The following is a 15,849-nucleotide window of genomic DNA, read 5'->3' as shown; positions in this document are numbered from 1 at the left end:
ATGTTTTCTTTAGTAGAAAACAAACTTACAAGAAAATTAGGTGTACAGGACATATTGTTTAAAGGAGACAGCATCAAATGATTCAGGAGAGCTGGGGTCAGCATCTAACACCTCCCGGCCAGCAACCTCGGCCTTTTCCACCCAAGGAACCCCACTCCTAATGGCGATGTTATGGAACACCACACACAGAGCAATAATATCACACACAGTGGTTGGAACGTACATTAGAGCACCACTAGACTGATTTAGGCATCGGAATCTGACCTTTAAAAGACTAAATGCCCGCTCCACAACCGATCTATTGGCTGTATGTGTGGAGTTCTATTCCATCTCCTGCTCCGTACGTGGGTTCAATAGAGGAGTGAGGAGCCAAGTGTGAAAAGGCTATGCATTATCTCCTAGAAGGGGTGACAAGAAGGACAAATATGAGTGACATAATTGTAGGTCCATCAAGAACACAGCCAACATGTTGGATGACAAATAATGGCAAATGAAGCGATTAGACACAGATATTACCTCAGAGAAGCTTACATAACATACTCAATGTAATTTGACCCTAGGTTAAATCTTTTGAAAAGCTTTTGATATGGGGAGCTATCCAGGTAGGATTTTAAGGTAAACATCACAATTGAATGTAACTGGGAATGATATTGCAATGCACCTTTGTAATATGTCTACTTAGCTATCAAACTTAAGAAATGATTATTACCACATATTTGATATCTATTGAAAAGAAAAAACATAGTACCTAATAGCCGTGCGTCACCATTAGGCCTTGCACCCCTTTGCCTCTATTACAATCTTTGCCACATCTCTGATTGCTGGAAGGCAAAGGAGTCATGTGTACTCCCTAGCTACCAGGTCACGAATCTGGAGAGACGCGTCACATATAGCTTGGACATTTATTGAGTGGAAATGCTTGCGATTCAAAAAATTGGCAGCATTCCCACCTGAGGGGACCAAGGCTACATGAGTCCCATCTACTGCCCCTATGACGTGCGGGAAACTGGCTATGTTGGAAAACTGGCATTTGATCTGCACAAGGGACTCCTCATCGAGTGGCAGATGTATGAATTGCCTGAGCCGCAACAGGAACGCACCCAGAACAACCTTCAGCACATGACTGAATGACTTCTGGGACATCCCTGAAGCGACTCCCACAGTGGTGTGAAAAGACCCTGTGGCGCAAAAGTACAATACCGCAAACAGTTTGGTCAATGGCGGTGTTGCTTTTGGGATGTTGCGTTTTGGCTCCAGGTTACTCTGCAGGGTGTCCAGGATGACAAGAGGCGGGAGCCGATAACGACGCACCACCTTAGCATCAGACATCACAAAGAGACTGACATGCAGGGCCTGATTAAGGGTTCCAGCCGCCCTAGGCTAATACACCGGTTGCCGCCCCCCCACCCACCTGCCACCCACCACCAATTTATAAACAGTGGTCAAAGTTTTACATTGAAGACGGTAGAAGTGGCGGAATGGCATATAACAGTCTATACCAGCCCACTTCCACCACTGTGCATATATGTGTGTGTATATATATATATATATATATATATATATATATATATATACACACACACACGCAATATTAATACATAAAACAATTCATTCTGCAAACATATTAAAATGTCATCACAGCAAGATTATGCAGTGAAAGTTAGACAAATTGCGCCGTTATCTTACCTGATCTTGCAGCATAGACTAAATGATGCTCTTGCTTGTACTTGGAGCGTTGTTGCTAGCTGGCTGGATTCTGGAAACTTGGAGTCCTGTATTGAAAACATGCAAAAATTTTATTATAGTGCAAAATGAAACAAACCCTGAATGATACAAACACAACACTTCATTATGACCAAATAAAACAACCCCCTAGTACAGGCACATATAGACAATAAAATATTTAAAAATGATTTATAATCATACACTAGCATCTACCAGCCCCATCTGTCTAGTATTTAACATTCTAATGAGTGACCACTGAGAGTACAGAGAGCATCCACGTCTAAGCCACACAATACAGAGATCATGTCCCCCACAAGCTATTTTATCACCTACCCCAGTCATTTTTGTAAACCCTCACCAAAAAGTTTGACACCCCATTCATATCATCACCCACCCAACCACTTATTTGCTCACCCATCCCCCAGCCAATTAATCACCTCACTTTAACAAATCCATTAATCCTTCATAGCCAATCCATTAACGCCCCCCCACTAGCTAGTTCATCAACAGTTGCAGGTAATTCAGTAACCCCCCCCTAGATAAATTCATCAACCTGTTGCAGCCAATGCATTGCCCCCCCCCCACAATTCTTCAACCCACTGCAGGCAATTCATTAACCCCCCCCCCAGTCAAATTGATCACCCAATTGCAGGCAGTGCATTACACCCCCCACCTCAATAATCAACCTACTGCAGGTAGTTAATTAACTTCCCCCCACACACAAAATCATCAATCCATTGCAGGCAACTCATTTCCCCCCCAGGCAGTTCTTCAAACCCATTGCTACCGAGTCATTAATCATCTCCCCACACCAGTAATCTCCCCCCTCCCCTACACAGTTGCCACCTGTATCACATCCTCTTCCTTTATATTCTGGACAGAACTTACCTGGCTGTCTTCTGCTCCTCCTCTCTTCAGACGCTGGAACTTCTGTCTTCTGACAGACTGCTAACAGTAATTCGAGGATGTTAGCTGTCCTGCCAGAGCAGGCGCACTGTCGCTGCTTAATGTGGTCACGTGAGATGTGATAATCTCACGTGACCACACTAAGCAGTGACAGCGCGCCCGCTCTGGCAGGACAGCTAAAATCCTCTGATTACTGTTAGCTAGCTGCCTGCCTGCTTCCTAATTAGATCCGCTGACAGTCGGGACCGCCCCCTAGAGACTAAGGGGCGGCCTCAAGATTGAAAGAAGAAGGCGCCGATCACCGGTAATTAATTTTTAAAAAAAAATATAATAACAAGTGTTACTGTGCCCGGCACTGCGCCCCCCAGGACCCAGCGCCCCAGGCTGCAGCCTGGTCAGCCTGTTGGCTGATCAGGCTCTGCTGACATGTGTCCTGAAGACACACTCCCTGGGCCGGCGACGATGGACTAGATGCTGATTTTGGAGGCGTCAACACCACATGTGCCTCGGCCATTTGTAAGAAACGCTATATTTGAGAGAGAAGGATTTAAAAAAAAATACATTACCTCATCGTTTTGGAAATGTCACTCCTATTTGCACAGGAAACATTTACAATATACTTATACCGACAAGTGGGTTGGCTGAAAAAAGAGAAAAAATATTTTAGCACAAAACAGAGAACACAATTTGCCACTGACACATGACTAGGCATTAAGTACAGCAAGAAAAAAACAAAAAACGGACAGATACATATATCTCAGGGGGAGATAATAAATTATTCCTTCTCCTTATGTGTCAGGTTGCAGACCTAGGCCCATGTTACTTACCACAAAATGGAGGGTGGTCCTTTGATGTCAATGTCCAGTGACCCTGCCATGTCAATTGAAAACTAAAGAAAAAAGAAAGAAAGGGCAATTATTCTTTCTTCTTATATGCTATGTCAGGTTGCAGACCTAGGTGTAACGGCACTTACCTTTCCTCGCTCCCCCGCTGCTCTGTCGGACCCGGAAGCCGCACTTCCGGGTTCGGCGGTCACGTGACCGCCAGACCTAAGGGCGGGGAATTCAAACAGGGGTTCTCTATAAAACAGCGCTCTGACACTTTAGAAGTGTCAGAGCAACTTACCTGTTCCTGGCTCCTGATTCCTGTTCCTCCTTGTGCCTGCTCCCTGTATGTTTGACCTCCTGTGTACTGAACCGGCTTGCTGAACTTTCTAGATTCCGTTTCTCCTGTGTACCGACCCGGCTTGCTGACCACCCTGATTGCCTGTGCTCCTAACTCGGATTGTCTCACGTTCCTCTCTCTATGCGTTTATCCAGAGCCGTAACTTAGAATTCTAGTGCCCTGGGCGAGAAAGACAAATGCCGCCCCCCTAGCCCTCAATTTTAACCAAATTAACCTAAAATATTCCTAAATTGCGCCCCCCTTCAGTGCTGCGCCCTGGGCGGTCGCCCCTGTCGCACAGCCCTAGTTACGGCCCTGCGTTTATCTGCCATACCTGTGTACTGACCCGGCTAGCTGACTACACATCTGTTCTGGTGACCCGTGTACCGACCCGGTTTGATTGACTCCGAGATTGCCTTCTGATTCTATCTGCATTGCCTTCCCGTGAGCTGACCCGGCCTGTCCGACTATTCTCATCCTGCTCCTATTCCGCTGTACTACGTCTTGAGGCAAACCTGAGGACCGCGACCTGCGACTCCTAGCAGCAAAGCCCATCCCGCTTTGCTGTGGTTCTTGGTAAACACCGGGGAGATCATTAGACTCCGCACCTCAGGTAAGCCAGCGCTAATCAAGATTAGTAGTGTTATCCAGTAATCCGTTACACTAGGCCCATGTAACTTACCACAAAATGGAGGGTTATCCTGTGCTGTTAATGTCCTGTGAACCAGCAATGTCAATGGAAAACTAAAGACAAGATAGGAAAAAATAAGAAAATAGTAAACAGCCCCAACAAGGAAACTATAACATAAAACAAAGTATTGCACCAAAAAAAATACATATGTCTCAGGAGGAAAGAACCCCCCAAAAATAATAAAATTAAAAACAATAGGCTACCAGTAAACAGACACTTTCAAAAACTAAGTAACCAAATAAACCCTAGTAATAGCTTAAAATATATAAAGCAAACATACCAGTAAATCAGTCAGCAGTGGACAGGGCACATGCTGTAATCAGAGCTTTATAGCAGTGTTTAATTGGCAGAGAGTATGCAGGTGAGAGGCAGCATACGTCACAATCACATGGCGATCCGGAGGCAAATTTGTGTGTGGCAGTGGTTCGGCAATGACAGATAAACTAGACCTCGAGCAGGTGCATACTATACGCCGCCAAACCTGCGATTGCATGCGTTCGCAGAAGTTTGACTTTGACGTCCGTACGCGGGAACGCCCTCATTGCGAATTGACTACGGCACCACACCCCGTCACCACCCTTTTCACGCCCCAAATTCGTAGGTCATCGTAAATGGCAATTGCGTTCGCAACCGTATAGCTTTCGCGTTCGGACAGGCTCGTTCGACGGCTGCCGAGCATGCGTATAACACTTTTGCGTACGGTACGCACTGAAAATGGACATACGTCCCTTAATGACTCAAGCCCATCATGCAGATCTGAGTTACTTGACATGTCAGGGGTTTGGGGTTGTCCAATTACGTCATAGGGGATATGATCGCCTATATCTATAAGAAACAGGAGACTTTTTGTATCATTAACATGGGGATTATTACTTAAAAATAGGTGTTAATATATTTTTATCATTGGTAATTATTACATCTTGAATATGTTTAAATGTTTGGATAATGTTAATATATTCAAATTGCATTTTATTGCATCTTACTTGTTGAACCTTATTAATTAATGCTTTACACATATGTTTCCTTATTTCACATGAAGGTAGCAAGACTATTGAAACAGAATTCTGAGCATACTACTTGCTTGTCTAATACCTTGGTACTACTTCTCCAAGGTTGGTTAATTTCTTATGTTGCAAATTCATTCTGACGACATTGGAATATATCCCTTATACCACTTTCATACTGCCGCCCCGGCAATATCCCGGGTTGTTAACCCGGGATATTGCCGGGGCACAGGGCAGTATAGATAAGAAGAATCCCGGGTCGGGCGGGTTCATACTGCACCTGCCCGACCCGGGTTTTAGAAAAAAAAAAGTAAAAAAAAAGATTTTAATTACTAAAAAATACAAAACAAATGTGTACTTAACTTATTTTCAGCCAGCGGTGTCTCCGGTGCGTTGCCGGCTGTCAGGGGGACCTCTGGGTACTAAAATGATGTCATTTCTAGTCCATTAGAAATTACGTCATTTTAGTACCCAGAGGTCCCCCTGACAGCCGGCAACGTACCGGAGACACCGCTGGCTGAAAATAAGTTAAGTACACATTTGTTTTGTATTTTTTAGTAATTAAAATCTTTTTTTTTTACTTTTTTTTTTACTTCCCAATTTATTTTTTTTACAGTATGAATGGTGACACCCGGGAATTACACGGGTTGCACCATTCATACTGTAGGCGAGCGGGGTCCAACACGGGAATTAACCCTCGCAAAATCCCGGGTCTAAGTCCCGGGATTTTGTGGTTGGACTATTCATACTGCACCAAGACCCGGGTTTTTCAGCATGCCTCTGCAAAAACCCGGGTTTTTGGTGCAGTATGAATGGGGTATTACTTGTTTGGTAGTGAACTAATCAGGAGTTTTCACCTTAACTACATTCTGTCAGACTTGTACCTTTGAAGTTTTCTAATGCCAGTGGGATTTTAGATAAATGCCATATTTGTAGTACTATTTATATGTCCTCTCTTAGTAATACATTTTAAAGCCAACCCGCCAGTTTATTAAGATGAAGTGAACATGCCAGTGATTGTATTTATCTCTTTGTCACCACAGCTCAGTATGAATCAAATGATCAACTTTTAGGCGCTGAGTTTATTTCTTCCCTTGGAGTGCTACAACAGTGGAGACAGAACTGCCATATAATCCACTAAAGTAATTCTTATCAACCCTCTTATTAGATTGGGATCTAAATTTATAACAATAATAATAATAATAATAGAAATTTAAGCATAAATATTTGGGTTGGCCAAATTTGATCAGGTGTAGGGTCTAGGATTAATAAAATAACTCCCTGGCTACAAACTGTTGTGGTACGTCAAGTCCCAACATGAATGCATGGATTTGTAGTTTCACCACTACTGAAGAGCTGTAAATGGCCTTAACCTACCCATCATCCATGACATGTTGCACGGTGAGTACCTTAAGATGACATTAAATGTAAGTTCTGCACTTTATTGTTCTACCTCCCACCAGCTTCTATGAGTGACAGATAGAGCTCCTAAGCACTAGGAGGGGCCTACCACATGGCACCAGATGGTAATTAATAGATCCCACATAACTAGTGTGGAGCTATTTTTGTAACCCCATCGACCCAACTCCAGGAGGTGAGTAGGGATCATTACTGATCTTCATTGCTAATTGTGGGGATATCACTTGTGTAATACACTTCATTTATAAACAGCTAAAAACACTGATTATAGGCTCTATGCAATAGCAAGTCAAATCTGTTATATACTAAATATCTAAGTTTACTTTATATAGTCAAGAAGGTTTTTCAAATGATGGTGCTGTATGCTGTTTAAGTGAATATTGACCACTTTTGCTCTATTTTCAAACTTATTTATTAACCTTTTAGTTTATAAATTAGTCTAAGCTAACTCTTTCAATGATAGTACTGTACAGGCGATCATCAACTGCCTGGAGCCAAGAACTAACTCTGTACCTGTAACTACCAACTGCCCAGAGTCAGGAACTAGTGCTGTACCTGCAATTGTCATCTACCTAGAGCCAGAAACTAACACTGTACATGTGAACATCAACTTCACAGAGCCAGGAGCTTGTACAGTGCATTTAATCACCAAATGTCCAGAGCCAGGAACTAGTACAGTGCCAGTAATCACCAATTGTCCAGAGCAAGCAACTTACTCAGTGCTTGTGGTCATCAACTGTCCAGAACCAAGAACAAGTACTTGCCTTTGGTTACCAACTGCCTAGAGCCAGGAATACTGTATCTTTGATAAACATTTGCCAGGAGCCAGGTCCCCAAGCAATTTTGGGTTGTTCTGGGGCTATTGTTTTAAAATTTCCATTCCTGCTCCCCACCCATAATTTATATTATAGTTAAAAAGTTACTTATTTATTATTATTTAAGTTAAGTATATTACTACAATGTTAATGTCTTTTCATATAGTTATGTAATTAGCTACTAATCAATGCTTACCTGCTTATTAAGAGGTTACCTTACTGTGCAGGCGTAGCTCACAACAGAGCAGCCAAATTATTTTTACACTTTGAAAGAAATTCGTGTCTCGTGGACCCAAGCTACCAATATTGAGGTTCTCACTATAGGCTTTTCGGAGTGACTGTGCAAATGAAATTCTATATGAATATTTCTTAAAGTCTCCATCTTTGAGCAACCCAAAACTATGGAGAGGTACTTTTTCAGACAGTACTAACAGTTCCAAATTAGTATAATACCTGTTGTGGTACAGCAAAGCTTGTAATAAACAACATAAGATAACAGTGTGACAGCAGCTGGTTAATTCAATTTGGTCAAAACATATGTTCTTCATTTGTATATAACCTATGTTATGTTCTATTTGATCTCCATTGTCAGACTGAATAGTCCTCTGTGCTTATAATGACTTGTAGCTGGAGGTTACAGATTTTAATATTCTATTCTGGTTACTTTAGCATCCCCAAGCCACATACAAGTTTTTGCCCATCTATTCTAGACTGTGGCTGTTCCATAATGACTTTTTTTCTTAGCAATCTAATGCTGGCATTGCTTTTAAACTAGGGTTGTAATATTAATCAGCCTACCCATATCTGCAATATCTGCAAATATCGCTGTTCCATTACACATTTCAATTTTTAATGGCTTCGTAAAAATTGGGTTGATGCCAAATGTAAAAAAATATAGTGCTCCATGATTACTACTTCTGTTAATTAGATCATGACATGTCCTCTAAATTCAGGTAAACACCATTTTAATGAATAAATATTGCAAAATAGCTGTTGAGTATAATTAAATTGTGCTTTATTTTACTTTGTGGATATAATTTTATTTCAAACATTGAAATGTGCATTATATATGTATGCTATAGTGGTAAGTATACAGCTTTTCCATTGTACATGTTTAGATGAGAGCAGTCATATTGACCGTTAAGCCTTTCCATGAAGGCCAGTAAAGAAAACTACAAGCTTTTCACATCAAATCTCACAGAATTTATTTGGCAAGACAAAATAATGGATTTTATTTCATATTCTAATTTGTTTTCAATATGCAATATATGTAAGGTGTGCTTTTAATCATTTGTGTTATACTATTTAGGGCATTATATATATTTTACTTAATATTAGATAGTAAGCAGTAGAAAGTTTAATCTATTGGAAATAATCTAGTTTGGAAGACACTTAGTTTTTGTAGCAGAGAACAATAACAGGATATAGGATGTCCACATGAGTCCAATCTGGAATGTAAACATATAATATTCAGCCAGAAACTATGAGAAGAACACTCCACTGTAATATTGCCAAGCATTACATTATTTGAATGATACCTGGACCGTAGCATTCTGTTACAATACCATACTCTTTGTGCCTACAAAAAGCAAATAAAGCAAGTTGGTTTGTTTTTTTAGTCAGGAACACCTTGGGGTTTGACACAGTAATTCACAAGCTGAGGAGTATTTAGAAGAGAGAACGTATGCCAGTAGCACAAACGGAGGCTAAGGGCTAGATTTACTAAGCTGCGGGTTTGAAAAAGTGGGGATGTTGCCTATAGCAACCAATCAGATTCTAGCTATCATTTTGTAGAAGGTACTAAATAAATGAAAGCTAGAATCTGATTGGTTGCTATAGGCAACATCCCCACTTTTTCGAACCCGCAGCTTAGTAAATTTAGCCCTAAATGATTTAGAACCATATTATGTATATAATCAATAAACAAATTCAGTGCCATATAATAGTTTCTGATGGACTGTTTTATGGTGCTTTGTCTGCCTCTAGTAGCATCAATGTTGGATGCAACATTTCAGCCTGCATCAGCTACAATTTGAATTGTACATCTGTTTTGTAAATTATTAAATTAATCCTTTTGTTTTCTACAAAGAGCACACACTAAACAATTGTATTCAGAATATATAAATTCATATCAATTCGTCCGATTCTAAAATTCAACACAGATTTGTTCAAAATTTACAGAGTAATTTATTCCCCCTGGAGAATGCCTTTTCTGGGATAGCAGGAGAGTCCCCTCCTCTATTCCCCAGTGCCTGTGAGAAGTGTACAGCTGTCTAATCTGCTAGTGACCCTATTCTAGGCTCCATTTGCAGGCACTGCTTACAGGCCCGGCGCTCCCATTAGGCAAGGTTAGGCACTTGCCTAGGGCGCTGGGCTCTGGAGGGCGCCCTCCAGAATGAAAATTACTTTAAAACTGTGCGGCGACCGCTGACCATACCTGTCACGGCCACTGCACAGCATTCAGATGCACGGGGGAGGGGGGGGGGAAGAGGCTATTGCTCACCACCGCCGCCTCTCTGCTCCGTCTCCTCCCCTCCTCTCACTAGTGTCAGTGAGTGGAGGGGAGGAGACGGAGCAGAAAGGCGGCGGTGGTGAGGTAAGGAAAGACGGGGTGAGGGGTGAGGAGGGCACCGATTGCTGCAGGGGGGGGGGGGTTTGGCTGGGGCGCCGATTTTGTAAAAATGTCTAGGGCGCCATGGAGGCTAGCACCGGCCCTGACTGCTTAGTTATTGAAACAGTGGTTGCATTTTGTCTGTATTTGTCCCAGCATGACGCTTGGTGGGACCCTAACATCAGGCTCACATTAAATGTTCTAGATGTAAGTCTCTATAGGACTTGTACCCATGTAGAAAAGTTCTAATATTTTTTTAACTACATGAAAACTTTAACTTGGTTTTACTGGTATGAAATCTCTAAGAATCCAGAGAAAGGAATAATGTTTATTGTTTTTCATTGTTGTTATTGAGAAGTTCTGACCATATGAAGTGTCAATTCTTATAATACTATACATTCACTGTTGTTGAATCACAGTTATGTACTTGTGTAATTTTGTATTGTAATAAATTTATACGATTTTTGAAATTTTATTTAGAACTATTTCAATATTAAAATGTTATTATGTTTACCCAGAAATATCTATTGTATCTTGTGGACAGCATTGCCTGATTTGCTCTTTTTTATTTCCCATCCTACTTGCTTAGCACTATAATGATTTACAATCTATTGGAGTGCAATTCATTGGTGGAGGTTCTTTTTTCAGTGTCCAAATTGCCCATACCTTCACCATATACCCATGTTAATTCTAATTAATCCAAAAACTATTGATTATTGTTACCCATAGCCAATACATAGCTTGTTATCTTAAGTTGGGAATTTTTAATTGTATTGGATGCCACAATATCAAGTTTATCATAAGGATTGCCAGTTTCTTTATAGAGAATGATGATTTGTGTGAAGAAAAAAAAAGTATGTCCCAAAAATGTGGCTTCCCTTATGTTAAAGCAGTGGTTTTGTAGATCTGGTTTTGTACGCTCCTTTGAGCAGGGTATTCTCTCCTCCTGTCTTCACCACTGTTAACTCTGCTCTCCAGCTACTTAGCCCTCCTCCTTGAGGACCCTCTTTCCCGAGTCCCCTCTCGCTCCCTCCTCTCCCCTCTAGGGGTCTCCCTGTCATCCGTGCCTTCCCTCTTGGACTCCGTCGTTGGCGGACCTTCCCCTTTCCGCTCCTCCGCCCCTCTAGCGGTGCTTTGAGCTCACTGAGTTACTGTGATTATTGTTTACTGTACTGTGCTGTCTCACCTCGTATTGTAATCTCTTTTGTCCCTGTAAGGCGCTACGGACACCTAGTGGCGCCCTATAAATAAAAATTAATAATAATAATAATAATAATCTGCCCCTATTGACAGTTTAGATGATAATGAATCCTAAGAATATCTATCTTTCCCTTAATCATAACTTGAAACACAGCTTTTTATTTAGTCACACTAAACAGGCTTTGAGAAAGATAGGTCTTGCACTGGCAGCAATGACAGCAAAGCATCTGAAATAACAATTATCTGCCAATGACTATTTGCAGCAATTTGGGTTTGAGTATAAGACAGCCGTACCCAGAGAGATGATTAGGACGAGGATGAACATTTACTTTCATCCCATACTCAGAGATGATCAAATTTACCACCAAAAAATAGGTCTACTTCTGGAATGGGCATATAAAGGGCAAAAGTGCTCAGACAGGACTTAATTTTTTTCTAAGTAAAATGTACAAGAAAAGAAACAATGCTTGATCAGTGGTAATGAAGCAAAGAAAAGTAGTGCTTATGCACCCATATCAATTATATTTAGGGTTTGAAAGTTGATAAGTGTGGCAAACTTAGTTATGCGCAATGCAAGGCAATCTGTGTTTATAGATTCTGGTGCTACAGCCTCAAAAAATTAAATTACATTAGAAAACTTATTTTCAGAAACTGCTTCCCAAGTTTTAAACAGTAAAAATGATTAGCAGGAAACCACATGCAACTAGATGCAGCTCTAGACAGCTGTAATGGTCACCAGCAACATCAGTATATCAGCCACAATAGCCAGGCTACTTATGGCCTTCATCTTTAGCAGCACTCTATCCCAAAGAAATCAATGTGTTTACCTGTACTTAGTTGCCCCCAGGTCTTGTGCACATAGCTATAGTCACTTACCAAGATGGCCAACTAGTGCCCAATGAAGGGAGCAAGAGGTCAGATAAGCAGACTCATATAAAAGTGGGCAAAAAGAAGTACAACGGTGGCAAGCAAAATTTCAAATTCAAAACAGGCACTAAGGACAGGAACTGGAGGTTACAGATATATTTGACCACACGTGCTAATAAACACAATACCACAAAGTTTGTTGCAATTTGCACATTGAGGGAAACTTTGGGTGACTCACAGCTAAAATAATTTCTGGGATTGCATACACCTCTAGTTTTTACTACTGTAAGTTCAAAATTCAAAATTTTACCATATATATGTCAGTTGATTGACCATCACTTTATTCTGTGTTAAGCTTTGCTGGGTTTTATAAGATTATTTGTGTTACGTTCTCTAAAGAGATATTGTAGAAAGAATATAGCAGTAAACATAATATAATATTGCCTTATTTCAAAACACTATGCAAAACCATGTTACACTGGGTCAGGCAAAACACTCAATTTTTAAAGGGCACATTTTAATCAGCAGAACAAATCTATACAGCTTATTGATTGAGACATTATTTTAATGTGGAACAAAACAAAGAAGAGCATGGATAACATTTAAATTGTTGTTGAATACATTCAGTATTCAATGTTTTGCCCCTGGGAACAAATATAAAATAACCACTATATTGCCTCTGGGAACAAATACAAAAGAAATAATTTGAAGTCAATGTAGTTAAACAATAAGGTAAAGGAAGAAATGTTAATGAGGGACATTTAGATTACTTAAGTCAGAAGGGACAGCAGAATAAATTGTGATCAATTAGAAATGTAGCAAATGTTGCAATAAAGCAATATAGAAAAATATAGAATACATAATATTTGTTACATTTAGAACACTAGTAACATTTAAAAAAAAACATTTATCTACCTATAAATACTATCTATATATCTTGTCATACACAGAGTAAACTTTTAGTATTTGGGAATAGTCGAACCTAGTGGTCCAGTATTTGCCACTGCCAAAGGATGAATAAACAAGCTACGGATGAGGTGTGTCTAGCACAAAACCACCCTCAAACCTCCCCCTCTTTAGCGTACCAGCAATAAATGTTCTACATCCCCTTGCAAATCAAGTAAAAATTCACCTTCACCTTTAAATAACATTTTTATATTTCTTCCCACAAATCAAAATGTATTTATAAAAAAATACTGCACTGTTACAGAAGCTGTCATTTTCATATACAAACTTTAAGCATGTTGAGCTAAATGAATCAATAAGGGCATATGACAAAACAAAACATCATTTGCACTGCAGGCCTCCAATTTGACACTTTCAGACATGATCCTTACTACTTCTGTTAGTAACAAACTTTCAGTATATGATAAGATGTGTTGTGTAATTCTCTTGGCACAGGTCTATGACCAGACCCAGGAGCATATCGCAGTATTGCCAGGATCCATAGCAATGCTCTTCTGAGGTTCTCCCCTCTGACTCCATCTTTAGCCCTCTCTCCATTGAATAACCACTGACAGGTGCACGCAGCTCCCCCTTCATGAGCTGTGAGGAACGTGTGTCCAGGTGGGTTTGTTCAAAAATCACCTAGAAGAAATGTTGCACCAAACAGTGATTTATTCAACAAATGGCAAAAACAGGCAGAGTAGTTCCTTAGAAGCTCAGCCTAGGCACATGACGGAATATCTGATTTTCCCCTGTAGGTCAGTGAACCACTGATCGGATTGTAAGACTCTAATTGTTCTCTGCAGCTTCTGCCTCTCTGGACATTTTGTTGTTGCAGACTCTGACCTCTTGCAGCAGTCAAATCATCCAGACAGTCTTGCAGGGCATTCATTCCCAGAATCACTGGTGAGACCTGAGCTCCGCGGACATTCCTAACAATGCACCCTTGCTGCAAGAGCAGCGCCTCTCCAATCCACATGTTGGGCTCCCAATATCCCTGACGCGAGATGCTCATACCATTGCTGGCCAATAGCTGCATACAACATGGAGGCGGTGGAGGTGATTTCTTCCTCACCACAATACTGGTGGGAGAATATGGCTTGTATGGTTATTATTTATTACCATTTATTTATATAGCGCCACTAATTCTGCAGCGCTGTACAGAGAAATAACTTACATCAGTCCCTGCCCCATTGGGGCTTACAGTCTAAATTCCCTAACACACACAGACAGACAGAGATGGACAGACAGAGACAGAGAGACACACAGACTAGGATCAAATTGTTAGCAGCCAATTAACCTACCAGTTTGTTTTTGGAGTGTGGGAGGAAACCGGAGCACCCCGAGGAAACCCACGCAAACACGGGGAGAACATACAAACTTCTCACAGATAAGGCCATGGTTGGGAATTGAACTCATGACCCCAGTGTTGTAATGCAGAAGTGCTAACCACTTAGCCACCGTGCTGCCCACATGGTGGTGACTTGGTATCCAGTGTCTAATAGTGCAGTCACTTCTATGTCATTGATTTTGAATTTTTTCATGGGACTCTGTCCCACATAACGTGGCCACACTTCTTCTTGCTGGACCTACTTTGATGGGGTCTCCCAAGGACTGGTCCGTGTCCAGAGTAAGCTTAACAAGTTGATGTCTGAGGTCTTCTAATGGGTCTGTCTTGGATCGTTGACTGATTTGCATCAGGGGACTCAACCCACCACTAGAAGGGGCTGTAGGCGAGGTGGTACCTAGTACTTGTATGTTAGTCTCCTTGAACTTTAGAAAGGTGTCTGAGAGTATCTGAAGGCAGAGCATCTTTAGCTGAATCTTAACAGCCTCTCCATGCACACCTTCTCTGAACTGATATATTTGGCGACTTCTCAGCCTGATGGAACTCGGACCTGTCTATATTCTGAATTGCTTTTACAGCTCCTTGATGGGTCAGAGCAAAATCAAAGTTCATCTTTAATTCAGAGAGTGTTGTTGTTTTGAAGTTGTTCTCAAAGATTTGTTCTACAATACTCCTCTATTAATCGGGCCAAGAATTGACTTCTCTCAGGGCGGGTCCAGTAGAACTTCTACCTTCTGGGTTTCTTTCAAGGAGTAGAGTCTGAACATTGACCTCATCTTGGTTTTGAAGTTAGAGGGTATTGCTGCCTGGATGACCAGTATCTCCTGAAAACATGGGTAACCATGGTGCTCCAAAGTACTACGGCATAGTTAAGGGCATTGGGTTCTTGGACGCTGTCACTGGCTCTGCAGGGCGAATGTCTCCTACCACATTACTAAGTGCTTATTTATCCTGAAGCTGGCTTTGATTTGTAGTGCCTCACTGTTGCACAGACTATATCATTCTTTGACTCACTCTCTCAGTTCCTCTGAATAATAATACAAGTGTTCCAAAGATAGTCTGAGGATTTATACTTAGAGCTGTACTCTTGTTTCTCGCTACTGTTATGTCTCAAACAGTAAAAAGCCCCACTCTTACAGGGTATAGTTTAATAG

The sequence above is a fragment of the Mixophyes fleayi genome, chromosome 7 (genome assembly GCF_038048845.1).
Source record: "Mixophyes fleayi isolate aMixFle1 chromosome 7, aMixFle1.hap1, whole genome shotgun sequence".
NCBI classification, from domain to species: Eukaryota; Metazoa; Chordata; class Amphibia; order Anura; family Limnodynastidae; genus Mixophyes; species Mixophyes fleayi.
Note: the sequence above shows the minus strand (reverse complement) of the source record.